Source organism: Onychomys torridus, chromosome 10, assembly GCF_903995425.1.
Source record: "Onychomys torridus chromosome 10, mOncTor1.1, whole genome shotgun sequence".
Classification (NCBI taxonomy): domain Eukaryota; kingdom Metazoa; phylum Chordata; class Mammalia; order Rodentia; family Cricetidae; genus Onychomys; species Onychomys torridus.
In genome coordinates this window covers 58,091,630-58,110,996 of record NC_050452.1, presented here as the reverse complement: position 1 = coordinate 58,110,996, position 19,367 = coordinate 58,091,630, and positions in this window count along the sequence as shown.

Sequence of the window (19,367 nt, the reverse complement as noted above, 5' to 3'; positions counted from 1 at the left end):
TAAATGGCATTTTCAACCTTTCCTTACAAGACATAAGTGGTAAGGAAGCTTCGGTGTATTTCTGTTAAGGGCACTAATCAACATCCTCAGGTAGGAACCTACTCAAATAGGTTCCATCCTCAGGTGGGAACCTCTAAATACTAGCCCAAAACATAGATATCAGTGTTCAAATATAAATTTGGAGAGAAAGGACATAAACAGTTTGCACCACTGAAAACAAAAGAAAATGCTAGTAACAAAGGTAACATTTGGACAACTGAAATGAAGAACATGAACCAACAATTCACAGAAGATATATTGATGGTCAATTGTGATGTTTCAATGAGAATGACCCCTGCAGGCTCATATATTTGAATGCTTGGTCTCGAGTTATTGAACAGTTTTGGAAGGTTTAAGAGGTGTGGTCTTAATGGAGGAGAAATATTAAGAGGTATTGGCTTTGAGGTTTCAAAAGCCTACACTATTCCTACTTAGCCCTCCCTGTCTCCTGCTTGTGGATGATGATATAAGCTCTGAGCTGCTGGTATGGCACCATGTCTGTCTGCCTGCTGCCGTGTTCCATGCCATGATAGTCATGGACTCTATCCCTCTGGAACCAAGAGTCCCAATATAAATATGTTCTTTGGTAAGTTGCCTTCATCTTGGTATTTAGTCATAGAAATTTTGTAAAGTAACTAAGATATGAATACATTTTTCAAAACTACTTATTTCTAATAGTTGTTAAAAAATATAAATGAAAATGTCAATGAGGTGTATATTCTTAATTTTAAAGACAGGTAACATAACTTTAAGTAATGATACTCAGTGTGAAATAAATTTGTATAGAAAGAATATCCTTTAACTAGAAGACCTGTATAGTAGCACAGCCCTACTGAAAGCTAGTTCATAATGTAATTATATATGAGTTATATATGAGTTAAAAACAAGTAATGCCTTTAAGTATATTTCTAAGACTCTACTTTGTGGAAATGGGAGATTTTCCAAAGTAATATGTGGGGAACAATATTCCCAATAGCATTATTGATAAGAAAGAGAATAAATAATAACATAATAGTATTTTATGCTACCATTAAAATTACATTTAAAATAGTATTTAATGACATGTAAGATGACATATAATAAAGGCACACAATGCACACATGTGTGCATGCACACAAATGGATATAAGAAGAGAGAAAGAAATGATTTTGTTAAAAGACTAATGAGCAAAAAGTAGGGGAGAGAGAGACAATAGATTATAATTAGAACAATACTTTTAAAAATCAAATAATAAAAAATTGTTTCCAAATATATCGGCAATTTCACTAAATAGAAATAAATTAAATCCATATCTCTCTTACACCTAAGAAGTAGCAGTATGCCTAGTGTGGTTTTTCTCAGTTCATTATTCAATTCTGGATAGTCCCAGGAAACACAGCCTACATCTTCGTCCTTACATTAATAACTTTACCTTCTCTGTGAAAATTCAACACTTACACTCCATCCTTGCTCTACTAGCATATTTTGACCTTATTTAGTGTACACCAGTAAACACTGAGTTAGTTGTCTGAGGGAAATGTGTTTGTATATATGAGTTTATTAAATGGATGATTGAAGATTGTTTCAATAGATGACTTACAGTTTTTCAGTTTTATGATGGACAGAAATCAATATCTTCAACAGAAACTGTACTTTAAGTATTTGATACCTTTCCCTGGGGTAGCAACATGTGGCACAAAAGTCATGGCACAGGGCAGTGACACTGAGCCACTGTCCCAGCCAGCCTTCATTCAGGGGAGACAAGCCATGCTTTACAGGGTGCTGTGTCACTAAGTTTTGTAATGTAGATAAAGAGTGCTAAATGCATGTTTGACTTACAATTTCTATTGCTATGTGTTTTTTCAGGATGAAGCCACTGCAAGTGAGAAGCACTCATGCTTTTTTCTGATAGAGAAATAATACCAAGTTGTTAAATAATGATAAAATAGACAATACTCTCATGAATGTTATACAATCAATTCTCACAAAACACTTCCATTGAATTTTTCCAAACTTTTATATGCTCCATCAAAACTATGCTTGCTTCTAACAAAGAAATGTATACAGAATATGAATGGTTTTATGGTTTACTTATATCATCAAACATTATAACGATGAAATTAGATAAACATTAGAGCTTGACACCTTAGCAAGATGAATTTCTTTGCTAATACGGATTATAATTAAGCAGCAAGTTGGCATATTCTTTACCACTTTCTAGACAATAAATCAATCTATGAGTTGCAATGCCTACTGATTCTACTGGTATGAATGCTGTTCTCATAATGAACTCCAAATCATAATGAAGCATACATGAATGCATGCTGGAAAATTTTCAGTGCATTATTAGGAAGTATTCCATACAGAGATGGAATAGATATCAATCATATGAAGAATTAGCAGTGATAGTAAATACAATACAACAAATAGGATGATATGGTTTTTGAATACTCACTTATTTGCTGTTAATACAATTTTAGCTGCAGCACTGGACTTTAATTTTTGATAAAATCAAAATGTGCATTGAACAATTAGCTTTCAGAAACAATGAATAATTGCCAGTAAGCTCCTACAAGTGGTAATTTCTGACTGCAAAATGATACTGGGGTCTGGGTGCATTTCAACATCTCAGTATATTTGTTATTTTAAGCAGTTTATTCTCCTTGTATTTACTCTTTTTCTTGACTTTCTTCTATTTTCAGAAGCATGTTTAGAATACAGTAAAAGGGCACAACCTAAGAAATATGAATGTCTTGTAGGAGCTTGACCAGATGGGAGAATGTCTTCTCTTCTAGAAACTTCAAGATTGGATACATCCCTTGCAAGTATCTTGACTGCACCTCAAAGACACTGTGATACACTTCTGACTTATACAGTAATACTTTGAATTTTATTATTTATGCTACCATATCAGGGCTGAGGGGTAGCAGCAATACAAAGTTAATAAAGTTTAAATTTAAGTTCATATCAGTAACATTTGGAATCTACTTTGTTATTTACATTCTTTTTCAGGTTAGAAATAATTACATTACCATCTTCCTCCCATTTTTTCTACTTAGAAGTCAGAAGTTTTTCTTAGACTGATACCATCTCATTTGAAAACAAAGATTATTTTTCAAGTTTTTGTTTACAGTTTCTGTATAATCTATTACTTTTATTGTGCTGAAGATTAAAACCAGGGCCATAAACACTGAGCAAGCACTCCATCGCTAAGCTATATCCCTAGCCTGTTTGTATTTTCTGTCAACATTTATAATATGGTTGCTCAGATTTCTTTGTGTGTATCCTATTGAGCTCCACTAAGCTCTTGAAATCAGTGCCTTCATATCTGATGTTGGCTTTAAAAATATGTGAGTATCAGCATGCTCTTTCATTTTCCTTTCGTACTCTGGAACTCAGGTTGCATGTTTTCAGGCTTCTTTCTTTTACTCAAAATGTCTCTTACACTCCTCTCTGAATCCTACTTGTTTTTCCAATGTCTCAAACTGGGTATTTCTCACTCTCCTGTCTTCTCTAACTCTATTTCCTATTGTGTTGATTTTTGAAAAGTATTAAACTCCTGGTATTTTTTGAAACCAATACTTCCATTTTACTTCTTCTCATATATCTAAATCCTATGTCAATATTGTTTTTCTTTCCATCTATTTTCAAAAATATTAATCTTCATTGGTTGTCTTACTATCACAGGTGTATAACTATAACTATTTGATTCATTTTCTTAATTTTTGTGGTTTTCCTTGTGCATTTGGTTATTATTTACAGTATTTATTTATTTTGATGCTAGATATTAAATGTAAATAATTTAATGACTCTAAAGATGTCTTTTAGAAAGAATATTTTTCTCTGACCAGTACCTAAAATAAGATCCAATCCCCTTAACCAATAAAGACCATTTGTCAATCATTACTAAGGAATAGCCATCCCATATGCTCAATAAGAATAAATTAAATAAATTTTCCTTTCCTTATTGTTCAAATTCCACTTTTATTCCTTACTATCTGTGTTCACCTTGGGGCAGTAAAAAAAATACATAGATAAATAGATAGATTCTAATATACTATTATATTATTATTATATATGGCAATATTATGATGTTATTTTGTGGTCTAGGAAACTTTTCATTGTGATATTTGTATCCTGTCTAGTAGCCAGCTCAGAAGATATTTATTTGGTCACAATACTCAGAATCCATGACCACTGTGATGGCCTTTGATATGTTTTCGTGGAAATTTACTATTAGATTTTAAAAACTCTGTGGTTTCTTTTCATTAAGATTTTTTTTTCATAGGATGATTTAGGTAAGTTATACAGATACCCATCTTAAATATATAGGGTACATTGTAGTCTTGTTTCTTACTACAGTTTATATTACCAGAAACTTTTATGTTCTTCTTGTACCACTTTGAATATATTATCTTATATATTTTTGGTTTATATTCAGGTCATGATTTAGAAGAAGATAGAGTAGAAGAAAATAACTCAAATTTCCTACAAAGTATTTTCTTTATATTTCTTACTATCTTAGTCAGTGTTCTATTGCTGTGAAAAGTCATCATGACCACTACAACTCTTAAATAGGAAATCATTTAATAGGGGATTGCCTACAGTTTCAGAGGTCTAGTCTATTATCAATATGGAGAGAAGCATGGCAGCCCACAAGCAGAAATGGTAGCTGAGATTTCTACATCCAGATATGCAGGCAGTAGGAAGAGAAGGACACTGGGCCTGGCTTGAGTTTTGGAAACTTCAAAGTCCATACCCAGTGGCACACACCTCGTCCAACAGACTGTGCCTTGTAATCCCACTCAAGTATTCCTAATGAGGAAACATTCAAATATATAAGCACATGGGGATAATTCTTAGTCAAAGCAACTCTTTCTTCAAACAATAATAACAAAATACCCTACTTACTTGATAGCTCATGGGCAACCCTGTTTCAACTCAGTAGGTCACACACCCACAGAAAAGAGAAGAATGTTGGGAAGAATGTGAATTTCAGCTAGAGGAGGAAGAAGAGACAGGGTAATAGGATCAGAGAACTGCCTTTCATTATGTACAGTTATGAAACTGTCAAAGAATAAAAAACTAAAGACATTAAAAAACATATTTAACTGTCTTTGCATGGGCAAATTTGTTAAGCATCTACTTATATGCCAGATATTTTGTATTTTGAGTAATGCATTTGCAAATTTTACTGAGCTGTTTAATAGTTAATGAAATAATCCAAGTATTAGTTTTGTAGATGAGGAAACCAGTTCATAAAAACCACACCAACAATGTGACAATAAGTTAAAATCCAAGGCAAATATCTTAATGCTAATATCACATGATTAACAAAGAATGAATAAAATGTCTGTGTCTAGAAAACATGGCAACTCGGGTGCTTTCTCCTGTTCATCAGAGTCTTAAACACTACAAATATTTTCTGAAGTAGGATAATACTGTTTTATTTTAGCTTATTACTTACAAATCCTTTCTTTGCTTATCACCACACTTTCTGTAAAATAAGAGCCCTTTAATTTGCCTTTCACTTATTTTTGCCTGAAGGTACACCTTCAAATGGATCAAACTTAATTGCGTTATGGCCCTTAGCTAGTTCAAATTCCTCAATCAATTCACCTCAGATTCATCTTCTTTCAAGACTAAACAACCCCATTTTTCTTAATCTCTTTTCATATGTTCAGTAATCCTTTCCATTCCATTTATCATTTCTGTTGCCCTATGCTCTCTGCAGTTTAGCTATAATGTTCTTCAAATAAGGTCCTCTATCAGGTGTGTGCATGCTTAAAACTCCTGCTTCTACATTCCTATTAGGCTAAGAGGCTCTGGTGATTGTAGCTTGCATGGTGATTATGAATCTCAAGGCTGTGAAATGTGAAAGGTTACATTCTCAAAAAGTAGAAACAAATGACATTTTTTCATGTTTCTATTTTGCAAGAACATGTTTTGCCTAGAAAATGAAAAGGTGAGTCTTCAAAGCCCAAGAAAGGAAATGTTTGGTGTGAGAAATTGATTTTGTAATATTCATATATAAAAGTTAATTTGAAATTTCAGGAGATGAGGTAATAATTATCAATAATTAAATACTATTTGTTTTTTTCAAAGTGCCCAGTGACTTTTCTGGAGCTAATCTATCATTATCAAGGAGGTGCATGAGATGTGAATTTACCAGCTTCTGTAATAATGGAATAAATTCATCATAAAATTATAATCCATTTTAAAAATAAGTAAAGCAAATATCATCTAAATAAGTAAGTCTGCAACTCTCCAAGGCATCTCTAAAAAGAAACACAGCTATAGGAAACATCAATTACACAAGCCCCTTGATGATGCATAGCTACTTCCGTGCGAGGAGTAATTACTGTCTCCAGAGCTGACCCAGAGACTCTCTGTAGGGAGTGAATGTAATAGTGTAGTTGAGCCATATGCCATGGGCATCTCTGTGCACTGATGGAGAAGACTAATTTGGGAATGAGCTGGAAGAAGTCGTGTGTGTTTATGCAAAAACAATCTTGCTGTTCTGTTATAAAGAGCTCAAATGCTATATCCAGATTCTTAAGGGAAAGACAGAATAGCAAGACCAGAAGTTAGTAAAAGTAGTTCACTGGTTGAATCTGGACAATAAGTACTCAATTGAGACAGACTTGCAGAGCATGGCTGAGCAGCCCAAGGCTTGTAATGCCTACTCATGTTGCTGTTGAATATGTTCAAGTGCATTGGTAGTTCCAATTATTAGAATTAAAGAGAATACCATTATATTGTTGAGTTTCATATGACAGGGTACCAATTTATCTAGTTAAAGGGAGAAATAATTCATTGAACCTGTAAGTTAAAACTGTTAGTCTCAATTTAGCTTCACATCCAGATGGATCCACAGGAAATCAAATTGTATCCTCGTTCTTTATTTATTGTTTAACTGTGCTTTCCATGTTGGCTCCAGCCTTTCCAATCATGATGTAAATGAAGTTCCCACACATTTCTAATGTTATAATATATTCTAGATTCTCAGCAGCTCAATATGAAGAGCCAGTAAGTCCAGAGGGAATGTCAATAACTGATGTGAGTGGTTTCTCCTCCCTCTTCAAACTAAAGGTGAGGTGACCAAACCACACCACCAATTACATGTCATGAAAGTACTGAATTAGTGCTTTTCAAATATCATAATGCTGCTATCATAAGAAAATATGAATGCAGAAAGTGGAAAAATAATGTACTAATTCATTACAGAATTGAGCTACTATGGAAAACCAACAGAGTGGATTTTTCCACATTGAAATACTGGTGAACTACCACAAATGCCTCAAAGCTGTTGAACAGGCTTGTGAGAACAAAAACCTCAATGGATTTCTTTGGCCTCTAACACTAGCTCTATATCACTATGGCACAAGAGGGCCATTCACTCCTAGAACATTAAAAATCCTTATGCTTTCTTATTTGCAAAACATTTGTTCGCTTGTTTGTCATAAAAGATTGAAAATTATGCTAAGTGATTTACAAATTTTGGCCCATTTAATGATTAAATGAGGCCAAGAAGTGTGAATATTGATGGCTCTTCATCCATGAGGACACTTGGTTATAGAAGGTCAAATGGCGGGGCTTGTGGTGGTTCATGATCCCTGATGGTGAAACATAGACTAATATACAAATTTCTTTGACCATTTGGAAGGCGGAGAAAGCAAACTTGTTTTGCCTCCAACTGTAAAGCTCTCTGTGCAATTGCCATATAAAATAGTCTATTTCTTTGTCATCTAGTAGTTACTAGTCCTCACATGAATGTTTGAAGAGAACAGGGAGTAGATTCAGACTTCCAAGATGGCACAGTTTTAAAAGACTGACTTATTTATTTCATGTATGAGTTTTTTGCTTGCAAGTATTTATGTGCATCACATTCATGTCTTCTGGTTACAGAGGGCATTGAATCCCCTGAAACTGAAGTTACAGGCTTAAGGGTGCTGGGAACTGAACTTATGTCCTCTGCAAGAGCTGGGTCTTACGGTAGTTCTAGTTTCAGTGTTTTAAAGAACATCCTTACTGATGTATATAGTGACTACGCCAGTTCATACTCCATTCAGCAGTGAGTAGGCTTCCTTTCCCCAACATTCTTATTGGCATTTGTTGTGCATTGTTTTCTTAATGGTATCCATTCTGACTGGGGTGAGATGGGTTCCCAAAGCAGTTTTAATTCGCATTTCTCTGATGGCTAGGGATGTTGAACACTATTTACTGGTCATTTGTATTTGTTAGTTTGTTCATTTTGAGAACTTCTGTTTAGTTCATTAATCTATATGTTGACTGAAAGATCTGGGGAGAAGATGTGTAGTGTTTGCATTCTTCACATATTGTAGTTTGTTAACCTCTTGTCTCATCGGTAGCTGCCAATAAGTTTCTCTCACTCTGTAGCTGGCACACTACTCTGTTGATTGTTTTCTTTGCTGTGCAGAAATTTATCAATCCATGTATCCTCCTTTGTCAGTTCTTTGTGTGTGTGTGTATGTGGTATGTGTCTCTGTGCGTGAGTGTGTCTTTGTGTATGAGTATATGTATATGTGTGTGAGTGTGTGTGTGTGTGTGTGTGTGTGTGTGTGTGTATGTGTGTGTGGTGTATGACTATGTGTGTCTGTGGGAGTATGAAAGTATATATGTGAGTATATGTATGTGTGTGAGTCTCTGTGTATATAAGAGTGTCTGTGTGTGAGTGTGGTGTGTATATGTCTGTGTGTTATTAGAAAGAAGCCTTTTCAGATAGTTCTTGCCTCTGTTTCCTATGATATTTCTCCAAATGTTTTAATACTTCAAGTCTTTTTTTTTTTTTTTGGTTTTTCGAGACAGAGTTTCTCTGTGTAGCTTTGTGCCTTTCCTGGAACTCACTTTGGAGACCAGGCTGACCTTGAATTCACAGAGATCCACCTGCCTCTGCCTCTCAAGTGCTGGGATTAAAGACGTTCCCAACCACCACCCGGCCTAAATCAATCTCTCTCTCTCTCTCTCTCTCTCTCTCTCTCTCTCTCTCTCTCTCTCTTTCTCTCTCCCTTTTTAGATTTATTTATATACAGAAGAGGATGCCAGATCTCATTACAGATGTTTGTTAGCTACCATGTGGTTGCTGGGAATTGAACCTTTGGAAGAGCAGTCAGGGCTCTTAACCTCTGAGCCATCTCTCCAGCCTACTTCAAGTCTTAAGATCTCTGGCTATTTTGAATGGATCATTCTACAGGTAGCAAATATAGAGATAACTTTTGAATATTCAGTTTTCCAAGAACCACTTGCCAAAGAGTTGTTAATTTTAATCTATGATTGATTTTGGTGTTTTGTCAATAATTAAGTGGCTGTACCTCTGTGGGTTTATTTCTGGGCCATCTATTCTGTTCGGATGACTTACTGTCTGCTTCAGGGCCAGTGCTGTGTTCTCTTTGTCCCTGTGAGCTTGTAGCACAATTTAGGATCAGACACTGTGATGCTGCTAGCATTGTTCTTTCCTAGGATTGCTTTGGTTCTTTAGGGTCTTTTGTGTTTCTGTGTGAATTTTAGGATTGCCTTTTATAGTTCTGTGAAGAATGTTATAGGAATTTTTGTGAAAGTTACCCTGAATCTATATACTGCTTTTGGCAATACAGTCATTTTACACAATATTAATTCTGCCAGTCCATGAGCATAGAAGTTATTTTTTTCTATTTTCTAAGGCCTTCTTCCCCTTTTTTTGACTTAAGATTTTCATCTAAAAGGAACTTTAGTTCTTAACTTGGGTTAATTTCTAGGTTTAGAAGCAAAATGTGAATGTGATTTTTCCCCTAATTTCATTTTTGTCAAGTTGATTATTGGTATATAGAAAACCTACTCATTTTATATGTTGATTTTGTATACTGCTATTTTGCTGAAACTGATTATCATATCTAAAGATTTTTCTGGTTGAATTAAAAGTTCCAATTCTCCCACTTAGGAATTCAAATAAGTTTTTAATTGCTATTTTTGGTTTCTTAAAATTCTAAATAAAGCCATGCATTTATTCGTACTTCTGATAGTTATTTTAAGGATTAAATAAATATCATGTGAAAATTCTTTAGAATGGACACAAAATTTACTCACCAAAAATATAGTTTTATTATTGCTTAAAGCAGCTCCTACAATATAATTCAAGAACCTGACAAGTTAGAAAGGAGAATCTAGGTGTGCTGGTCAGTTAAGTATGTTAAGTATGTGTGTGTGTGTGTGTGTGTGTGTGTGTGAGAGAGAGAGAGAGAGAGAGAGAGAGAGAGAGAGAGAGAGAGAGAGAGAGAATAAGATTTTTAAAAGCATAGTTTGGAGAACTTGGTTTCGAATATGCGCATGATTGTAATTTACTCCCCAATCATCAAGAACATGTTTGCAGCAGTGAAATGACAGAACAAGGAGTCAGGTATTCACATCACACATCATCAATTCGGTAAACTAGTCTAACTTTTCAATTTTCTGAAACTTCAGTTTCCATAGTTGTTCATTTGGGATCATCTATGACCACTCATTTAATGCAGGCTCTCCTGAAGCTGTGTGATGGCTTATGATACATGATGTGTGCACAATGTGACTTAGAGTTTAGCTTACTTTCATGTGGTAGGGTTCTACTTGACTCTTGGGATCCTTGGTTATGTTCCTTCAGTTAACACTGTTTCTAAACATCTACTGTTTTCCAAGTAAGGAAGCTAAAACTCTAAAATTTTCTGACTTACTCTATTCTTCTTAGCTATCACATGGCTGAATTTTATCATCATATTCTTTCAAATACCAAAACACTTTCTGGAGATGCATTTGCTCTTTGCATAACAGAATGGTCTTGATAATCTTTTCTGAACCTTCTATAAGTTCCACACAAGATCTGTGATTGACTTAATATTGAGGTACCTCCAAAATTCATTAAAGCCAAATGCCCAATAAGGTGCTATTTCGATGAGTGGAGTTTGAGAGGTGTTTGGATTGTAAGTCCTCATGGTTGAGCCCATTCCCTAAGCTCCAACCAGTGTCTTCCCCTATTCTGATTGGAAGCTTATTCTTAAAACAAAAAGCCAGTATTCATTAAACCTACATCTGCTGAGCCACTGAGCATAGTATTTTCCAGCCTCTGGAACTTTAAGAAACAAACTCCAATTGTTTAACTGCTCCTGAGTTTATCATATGTTTGTCATAGAAGCTTGAACAGATTAAGACAATTTTATTTCCCAACTGCCAATGCCAACACTATTAATATCCCAGAAGCGGTAATGATCCAAATGGTAGGGTCACTTTTGGAGAGTTCCAATCTACTATAAAGTTCTTTAATGCTCTTAGCTCCTTTTATGTGTCTAACTTTTGGGTCATATAGCATGTGAGGAAGACTAGTGTTCTAACATGTGCACTAGGTATCTCTAGAGTCTTAAGACATCTGGCCCCATCATCAGGTGAAGTACAAGATGTGATCGTGGATCTTTAGAAATTATTTTCAGCATGAGTCAGAAATACCCCTCCCCCAAATTCTACTATGGCATTTCCTCCCTCAATCTTCAGTATGTTTTTCTCTGTTACAGTTGCCCTACCAAGGACTCTAATACACTTGCCACTGTTGGTTCATTATACCAATTAATATGGTATTGTTATATGATGCACAGGTATGAGGTTCTATAGTATATTTTAGCAGTCTCTCTTCCTTCAGTTTACTGCTAGATAGAATATTTTAATGTGTTCAGGTAAGTGTGGGGTAAGACTGAAATGTATACTGTTGTTTCTTTTCTGTGAGTGCTGCTTTTCATCTGTGCATTTAATAGATATAGAAAAATAGAAATTAATGACAGTGCCAGATGTGAAAATTGTCTGTGTCATAGTTTGCTTTCTCTCAGTGTAATAAGCACCACAACAAAAGATAATTTGGCTTACTCATTTGATATTTAATCACAGCCCATCATGAAGGGAAGTCGGGGCAGAAACTAGAGGGAGGCATCTGTATGCAAAGAGTAAAACAGAGGTCATGGAGGAGGGCTGCTTACTGGCTTTTGCTCATGGCTTGCTCAGCCTTCTTATACAATCCAAGACCACTTGCCCAATGGTGGCATCACCCCCCAGTGGGCTGCCATTTCAACCAACCATTAATCAAAGAAATTCCCTACAGGCTTACCTATAGGCAATCTGATAAAGGCACTTTCTTAATTAAGGTTCCTCTTTTTAAATAACTTTAGGTTGTGTCAAGTTGACAGAAATTAACCAGGGTATACTGAAATCCAGGAAGGAAGGGAGGGAGGGAGGGAAAAGAGGAAGGACTTTTATTGTCTAGCTACATCCAGTGTTCCTGATTATGCAATTTGATTTCTATTGCTAGTAAAGCACATACCATATGCTTTGGAATACTATGCTATTTTCAGTCTTCATAGATCTATCCTGACTTCTCATCATGATCATTATGCCAACTTGGATTCTGAGCATCAATTCCAGACACTTGCATTTCCTATTTAGGACCCTATAATTCCTAATGCTACAAAGAAACTGATTATGTAGCACCTCTGGTGTAGAACCTGACCCTCCTAGGGCAACCCACCCAACATCTCTATGATAGTGAATCCATGTCACTAATGAACTATTTACTGATTTGGCAGACAACAACTTCTTTGAGTTCTCTCATGAGTTCTCACGTGGTGGAGGCTTTTGAGCTCTTCTTCACCAATGGGCATTGTGGGACTTCTACATTATTTGATGTATGTCTTAACTTTCCCCAAATTCTCAAGAGCATATGAGTACTGCCCTCCTGCAACCTCAATGAAAGCAAATGCAGAGCTGATGAGAACTCTCATATCTAACATGGCATTTGGAATCCTGAAAGTCTGGTTCCAAACTCTTTGAACTTGTGTCCAAGAACTACAAGGAATATGCTCAAGTATTACGATATTTACTTTGCCTTTACCAATTTTAATTAATGATCACATTGTCATTCTGGTGGGCTGAGAAATAGAAATCATACCAAAGCTACAGAAAGGGCACTTGTGTCATCATTGCTTCCTGAATTTATATGTGTGGGGGATATAAATAGCTGGAATAGCATTCATAAGCCCAGATAATGTAGGCATGATTTGTCAATGTAGAATTATTGGGTTATTTCAGATTATATGTGAACATGTTCTCCATCCTTTTCAAAGAACAATTTTCACCATGAGTTTTCTAACAAGAGCTGCCATTTTGGCAGCCTGAAATGGATCTTGCTTGGAGATAGCAATTGGACAGCAGATATCCCACCATGCAGAAGGTTCCTGATGCTTGTCAGCACACCCGTTTTAAAGTATGTGCATCTTTCACCACCCAGATGGTAAGTGGCATGTGGACTTTTGTTGCTCCATACACCAGGGATTGTCTCTTCTACTCAAACTGTGAAGTCCTTTCAGAATTCAGCAGCATTACTCATCTTGATTATGCCACCAGTCTCTTTGATGGGAGGCTCACCTGCTCCCCTTAAGAATGAGGATTCAATTGAAGGTTTAACTTCCAACATTTAAGGCACTTAAGGTGCCAGGTCTGATTTATTTACAGCTTTTGATCGATGTCTACTTTCTGCATGGAACATACACTTGGGATCTGGACTGTCTCTCCTCGTTCCTTCACTATCCCCACACACAAGTGAGTTGACCATGCTTCCCAAAAATTACCCCATGCTATAGCCATTCCTTGGTACCTAATCAAAGTAAGAGGTCTGTCTCTGTATAATTTGGGAGTTTAATATTTAACTGGAGTGCCATTGACCAGTATATACATGAAAACAATGTAAAATCTGGACACACTATGAAAAGCATGCATAAGTATTTACCATTGATTTTTAAGATGTGTAAAAACCTTATTTAAACTTGGCATAAATGAGGAGCTAGGCTCTGTCCTCATTGCTTCAAATAAAACAATCAAACTTAACTTGATTTGAGCCCACCAAAACCATAGTGGTTGATGGGGGTGGTTAGAAAATTCTTCTCACCTTTGAACAACATTGGTTATATACTGGTACTATTTTGCTCTTGCCTGCCTTATCTTTTTTAAATAAAATCTTCTTAAAGAGAAATCTGGTGCTTTGTGGTAGGGAAGAATGGGGCAAGGGTAACACTATGTCTCCCTGGCGCTTGTCATCTCACCTACCTGGCTACAAACTTCTGTATATCTGAAACAATCATTAAGGCTCTTTGCATTTCCAAAAATCTATTTTACATGATACTGATTGTGTTTTATGTTTTATGATTAAGCTCTAAAAAAGTTATGAAAATTCCTCTATGAGTAAATAGACAATCATAATAATGACAGAAACAAAAATTAGAATCCACAACTTCATTTTTCCCCTATATCAAGTCTGTAGTTATTCCAGAATTGTCTACAGGTATCTGATTTTATGGGAGTGCCATATTTAAACATTCATTATCAGCTCATGCAATCAGGCTTAAGTGCACCTAAGTACACCATCTGTCTTTTTCTTTCTTATATATTCCTCTGTAGTCACACGTGGAGATCTGCTATTCTAGAAGTGTCTGGCGCCCATTTAGCTGCACTAGCTACCCTGCAATCAGCAAAGGATGCATTCTCTTCCAAGCCCTGATTTGTCAGGATTCAAAAGCACCAACCTTTAAAATGGCTCTGCCCTTAAATGCAATGCATTTGCACCTTTCTACACAGGTGTGTGTGTGTGTGTGTGTGTGTGTGTGTGTGTGTGTGAGTGTGTGCGTGTTTTCCAAAGCTCCAAAGGCAAAGTCTGTCTTAGAGGGATCATTTCAAAACCTGATTCTCTTTTTCAAAAGCCAAAGCCTGATAAAATGTTTTGCAACTGCAAAAGGATTCTGGTCAAGCAGCACAGCCATGAAAACCATTTCCAGGCTCCTGTACAGGAAGAGAATGACAGTAAGGCTGCCTTCTGTTCCATCACCACAGTCCCAGGAGCAGAAGCCTGGGCCTTTTGATTGGGTTCTTACAACCCTGTTATTCAAGCCATGGGCCTGATTTTGGCCCAAAGAGGCAGAAGTTCACTCTCTGCAAAGCAAAGCAGAACAAACCTTTTCAACACATCAGTGATGACTTGACGGCAGAGAGACCCAACTGTACAGAGCGCCCAGGCTCAGTGGCAGGTCTTGCATTTTGGCAGTCAAAAGCATAAAAATGAATAGGACAGGGGGCTGGAGATGAGGCTGCATGAAGATAAAATACGATCTTGAGGATGTGTTCTGGAGTAATCTATCGCATGCCATGGAAATAAAACTCCCCCAAAGGATACTGACTGTCAACACTCACCTTCATTTCTATCTTTGGTCTCTTGGGACAGAAATAATTCTTGTGAAGCAGGGGAATTAGGCTTTGAATTCAATCATCCTTCTCTTTAAATCTCACTTCTGTCTTATGTTACTTGTACAGTTAGGATAAAGTTGTTTAACCCTTGTTAGTTTTGGTTGCATCATGGGTTCTATGAGAATTATAATACCCATCTCTTTAGTTGTTAGGAAGATTAACAAAAGAAAGAACAATGTGCTGAGTGTATGATTAGCTCTACCTGAGTGAGACAAGAAACACACACACACACACACACACACACACACACACACACACACACACACACCTATATCACTTATTATGTTTAAGGGCATATTCAAATAGTTATCATATATTACTTTAATTATTTCTCTAAATAAATAAGATCAAGGTGTCAGATATCATGAAAATTTCTATCTATAGATGAGGGATTTGCATAGGGTAAGTCACTGAAATATATACAGTTCTCAGTAAGATTGAGGTTTTAACCCAGGCAATCTCTTAATCCATATTATTTCATATACCACTCTATACTGCTTTAAAGGAGGCTAAGCAATCCAGACAGCTGGCTCTCCATCTTGTCCAATACACAAGTATGCTTTAAAAAATGTCATTGAGTATGTCTAGTCACCCACAGCCATTTGGGGATCACAGCACATCTCCTGTCATAACTGATTTAACTATCTGGATGGCCTGACTTAAAAACTGCCCACCCAGAAAGGTCAACAAATGATAATTTCACATAAAGGAAATCATAGAAAGTGGGTTTTTCGAGATTTGGATAAATAAATGTAGAGAAAAAATCCTTAAACAATAACATAATTAGCTTAAACAAGGGATAACTTCCCTTCCAAGAGGCTTACATTGCTGGATTAAAAAGCCCAGAGCTTGGTGTTATATATTTCCTCCAAAGGTGTTGATTTGGAATGCCCCAGAGACATCCTCAATAATACAGACTATTGTCACTGTTCTTGGTTGTCCATCAGAGCTTCATGACATGACCCTCTTGCTGAAGATACTACAGGCTTGAGTCATAGGACATGGAGAACACAAGTTGGTACTGATCAGGAAGCTACCTCCCTATAAGCTAGCTCTAATAGTAGAGACAGGTGCTGTGTAGGCCACTAGGTGACCAAGTCATCAATAGCCTTACCCAGCTGTGAACTCTGTGAACTGTTTAGTAATGGTTGGCATGGCAAAATATTCCCATGAGTGCAATAGTGGCATGGATGTCATGGTGGATGGAAAGTAACTATTTTTACTTGGATTTAAGGCCTGCTCTGCAGAAGGAAACACATGGTGGTACAAGAACAAAAGTTGGTGGTTTTCCCAGGTCCCAGAGGTGAGACTTAGAACTCCTAAGACAAGCTTCTTGATGCAGTGGTTAACAAAGAAACTCATAAGAGATCAAGGTGTAGAGAATAAGTGTCCGTGAAGCATTCATCCACGGTAGATATCTTTGTTAACCCCCTATACACACAGGCTCAGGGACCATCATGGATAAGGGAATAAAGAGGTTCTAAGAGCAAGAAGAGGACCAGACTGAAACAGTGTCTTCTGGTTGTAATAGGACCACTGTGGTCATGAAACCATAGCACGTATAAATTAAAGCCAGTCAGTATTCTAGCATGGAGATGAGAGGGTCTCAGAATCTCCCACACTTAACTTAGGAGCTATTGACAGCTTCTGGGAATGGAGAGCCGTTTTTCTTTAAAGTTGCTACCTCTTACAAATTGAGTACTCTCCAGTAGATAGCTTCACTCCCATGAGTATATGGGAAACACAAACTGGATACTAAGGATTATTTTTAAAAAGGAGAGGGGAGACAAGAAATGATGTGGTAGAGAGGGAGTGGTGGGTCTGGGTGGATTTGGGGGGAAAAATTTGAGGTGAATGCAATTCAAATACAAATTGGTAACAGTATTGTTAGATTTATTATGCACCAAATTCACTACTATGCTTTGATTGACAAAAAAGTATGATCTTTTCTCCTATGATATGATTTTTTCACACATATGCACAAATCTTGGAAATGGAATTATTTCAAGCACTAGAAGTACACTAAGGTTGGTGGAATAAAGCCGTTAATAGAATAAAGTCTGTGAGTTGTCTAGCCATGTCTGTCCCTTGCTTAAATCCTGTTGAAAGTATTTATGTGAAAGTTTCAGTTCTTCTGTCCCTGGTGAGCTTCTTTTCATGTGTTTATTAATGATTTGTATATACCCCAGAACTGACCTGTGTTCCTCCTCTCCTTTGGAATCCCCAATACGGACAAGTTCCAACAGACATCTTATGGAATTTAACAATAGGAAAGATAGATAATGGGATTGGGAGAAAAGGAACCAGGAAAAGAAAGAACAGTCTCTCAGACCCAGTTTCTAGCAGTGTCTCTGTCCTTAACATCTCTGTCACTAACCCAGTGCTGGCCCCCTTGTCTCCTGCTCTGTTGCCCTCTTAAGGTCCATGCCATCTTTCAGGCCATCAGTACCACAAGCACTATTATTAATCTTGTCAAAGGCCGCATTTTCAAGTCCTCTTTCCTGAGGATACTCTAACAAAGAAAAATTAGACTAAATTTAATCCTTCCTAGGGTACAGTAGAGTCTGAAGGATAAGTGCAAAGTTGTTTTGCCCATGCAGTAGCTATTGAATACTTATAGCATTTCTACTTGAAACTGAGAGACTCCAGAAGTGTAAAGTAAGTACTAGATCCCAAAGGCTTAGTGCAAATGAACAAATTAAAAATTTCAACCTATTTTATTTTAATTACTTGCTAAATATATTATAAAATTAAACATATATATATATATATATATATATATATATATATATGACATTATTGTTAATTTCATGTATTCCCTGTTTCCTTTCATAATCTAGTGTGGTTGCTCTAGTCATTATTAATGAATTATCATTTCATTCACTCATTCAAAATTTTAGCAATTAAAATTATTTATATGGTTCATATTATATTGATGGTAGGTAGCACTGATGCAGAAGTTGTACACAATCATCATTTACATTTTCTCAAGATATAGGAATTAATGTTAATGTGGGTATTTTGAAAGTACATGAAATACATGCCAAAATAATTATACTGTGGGCTAGTTGTGAAGCACAGCTATAGAGCGTTTATCTAGCATGTGTGAAGCTTTGAGTTTAGTCTTCAATAGGATAACAAACTTGTAAGGGTCCTTATGATGTAGAGCAATCTCAAATTGTGATGTAGTATATGAAAGTCAAAATGATGAGACTGAGTCAGCAGAACTTAAAGAAAGAAAGGTGTGTAGGACACGTAGAGGGTCAGGAGCTCAAGCTGTGTGGAGAGGTGAGAGAATAAAGCCAAGCTGGCGCAAGGAAAGCATGTGACAAAACTGACTCCTGCCCAGAGAGCAAAGGTCCTCGCTACAGTTCTTAAGGGTGCCTTCCCTAGCATGGCTGCTCTTCCTGAGGTGACACATACCAGCTGCACTAAAGTCTCCAGATTCCCAGAGCCACCCTTTGCTTTCCAAAGTACCTTGCTCCTGCTGTACATGTAAGAGTGATCACATTTCAGCTTACATCTGACGGGGTAAAACACCAAATATGCTAGAAGAAGCACATAGCCACTGTTAAATGATAACTGAACTAGGGGGTGGGGGGAGAAAATCACATAGGAGAAATATCTCTAAAAGAAGTAAAATAGGTTGATGACCCAGAAGGATTTGTAAGTGAAGATGTTGAGTCTTCAGGGAGGCACAGTTAAGCAGAGACATGGTGGGGTGGGGGTGGGGGTGGAGGACTTATTATGCCAGGATCCATTATTTGGGAGAGAACAGAGGACATTTCAGGCAGCTTGTTTCTAGGTCCTGATTCACCTGAAATTCACCAAAGTTAAATGTGCCCAGTGAAATAGGTAATATGCCCCACCCAGGAAGCCAAAGCACCATAAGCTTTTTTTTTTGGGGGGGGGGGGGATGGAGAGGCGGTAGGAATTTAATAAGGTTCCTTTTTCTAACTAACCAAATAGCCCCTAGAAGTTTACTAGAAGTTTCCCTATGTGCAGAATTTAGAATTATATCTTGACTCTTGGCTGTTCAGTTCTTCTTA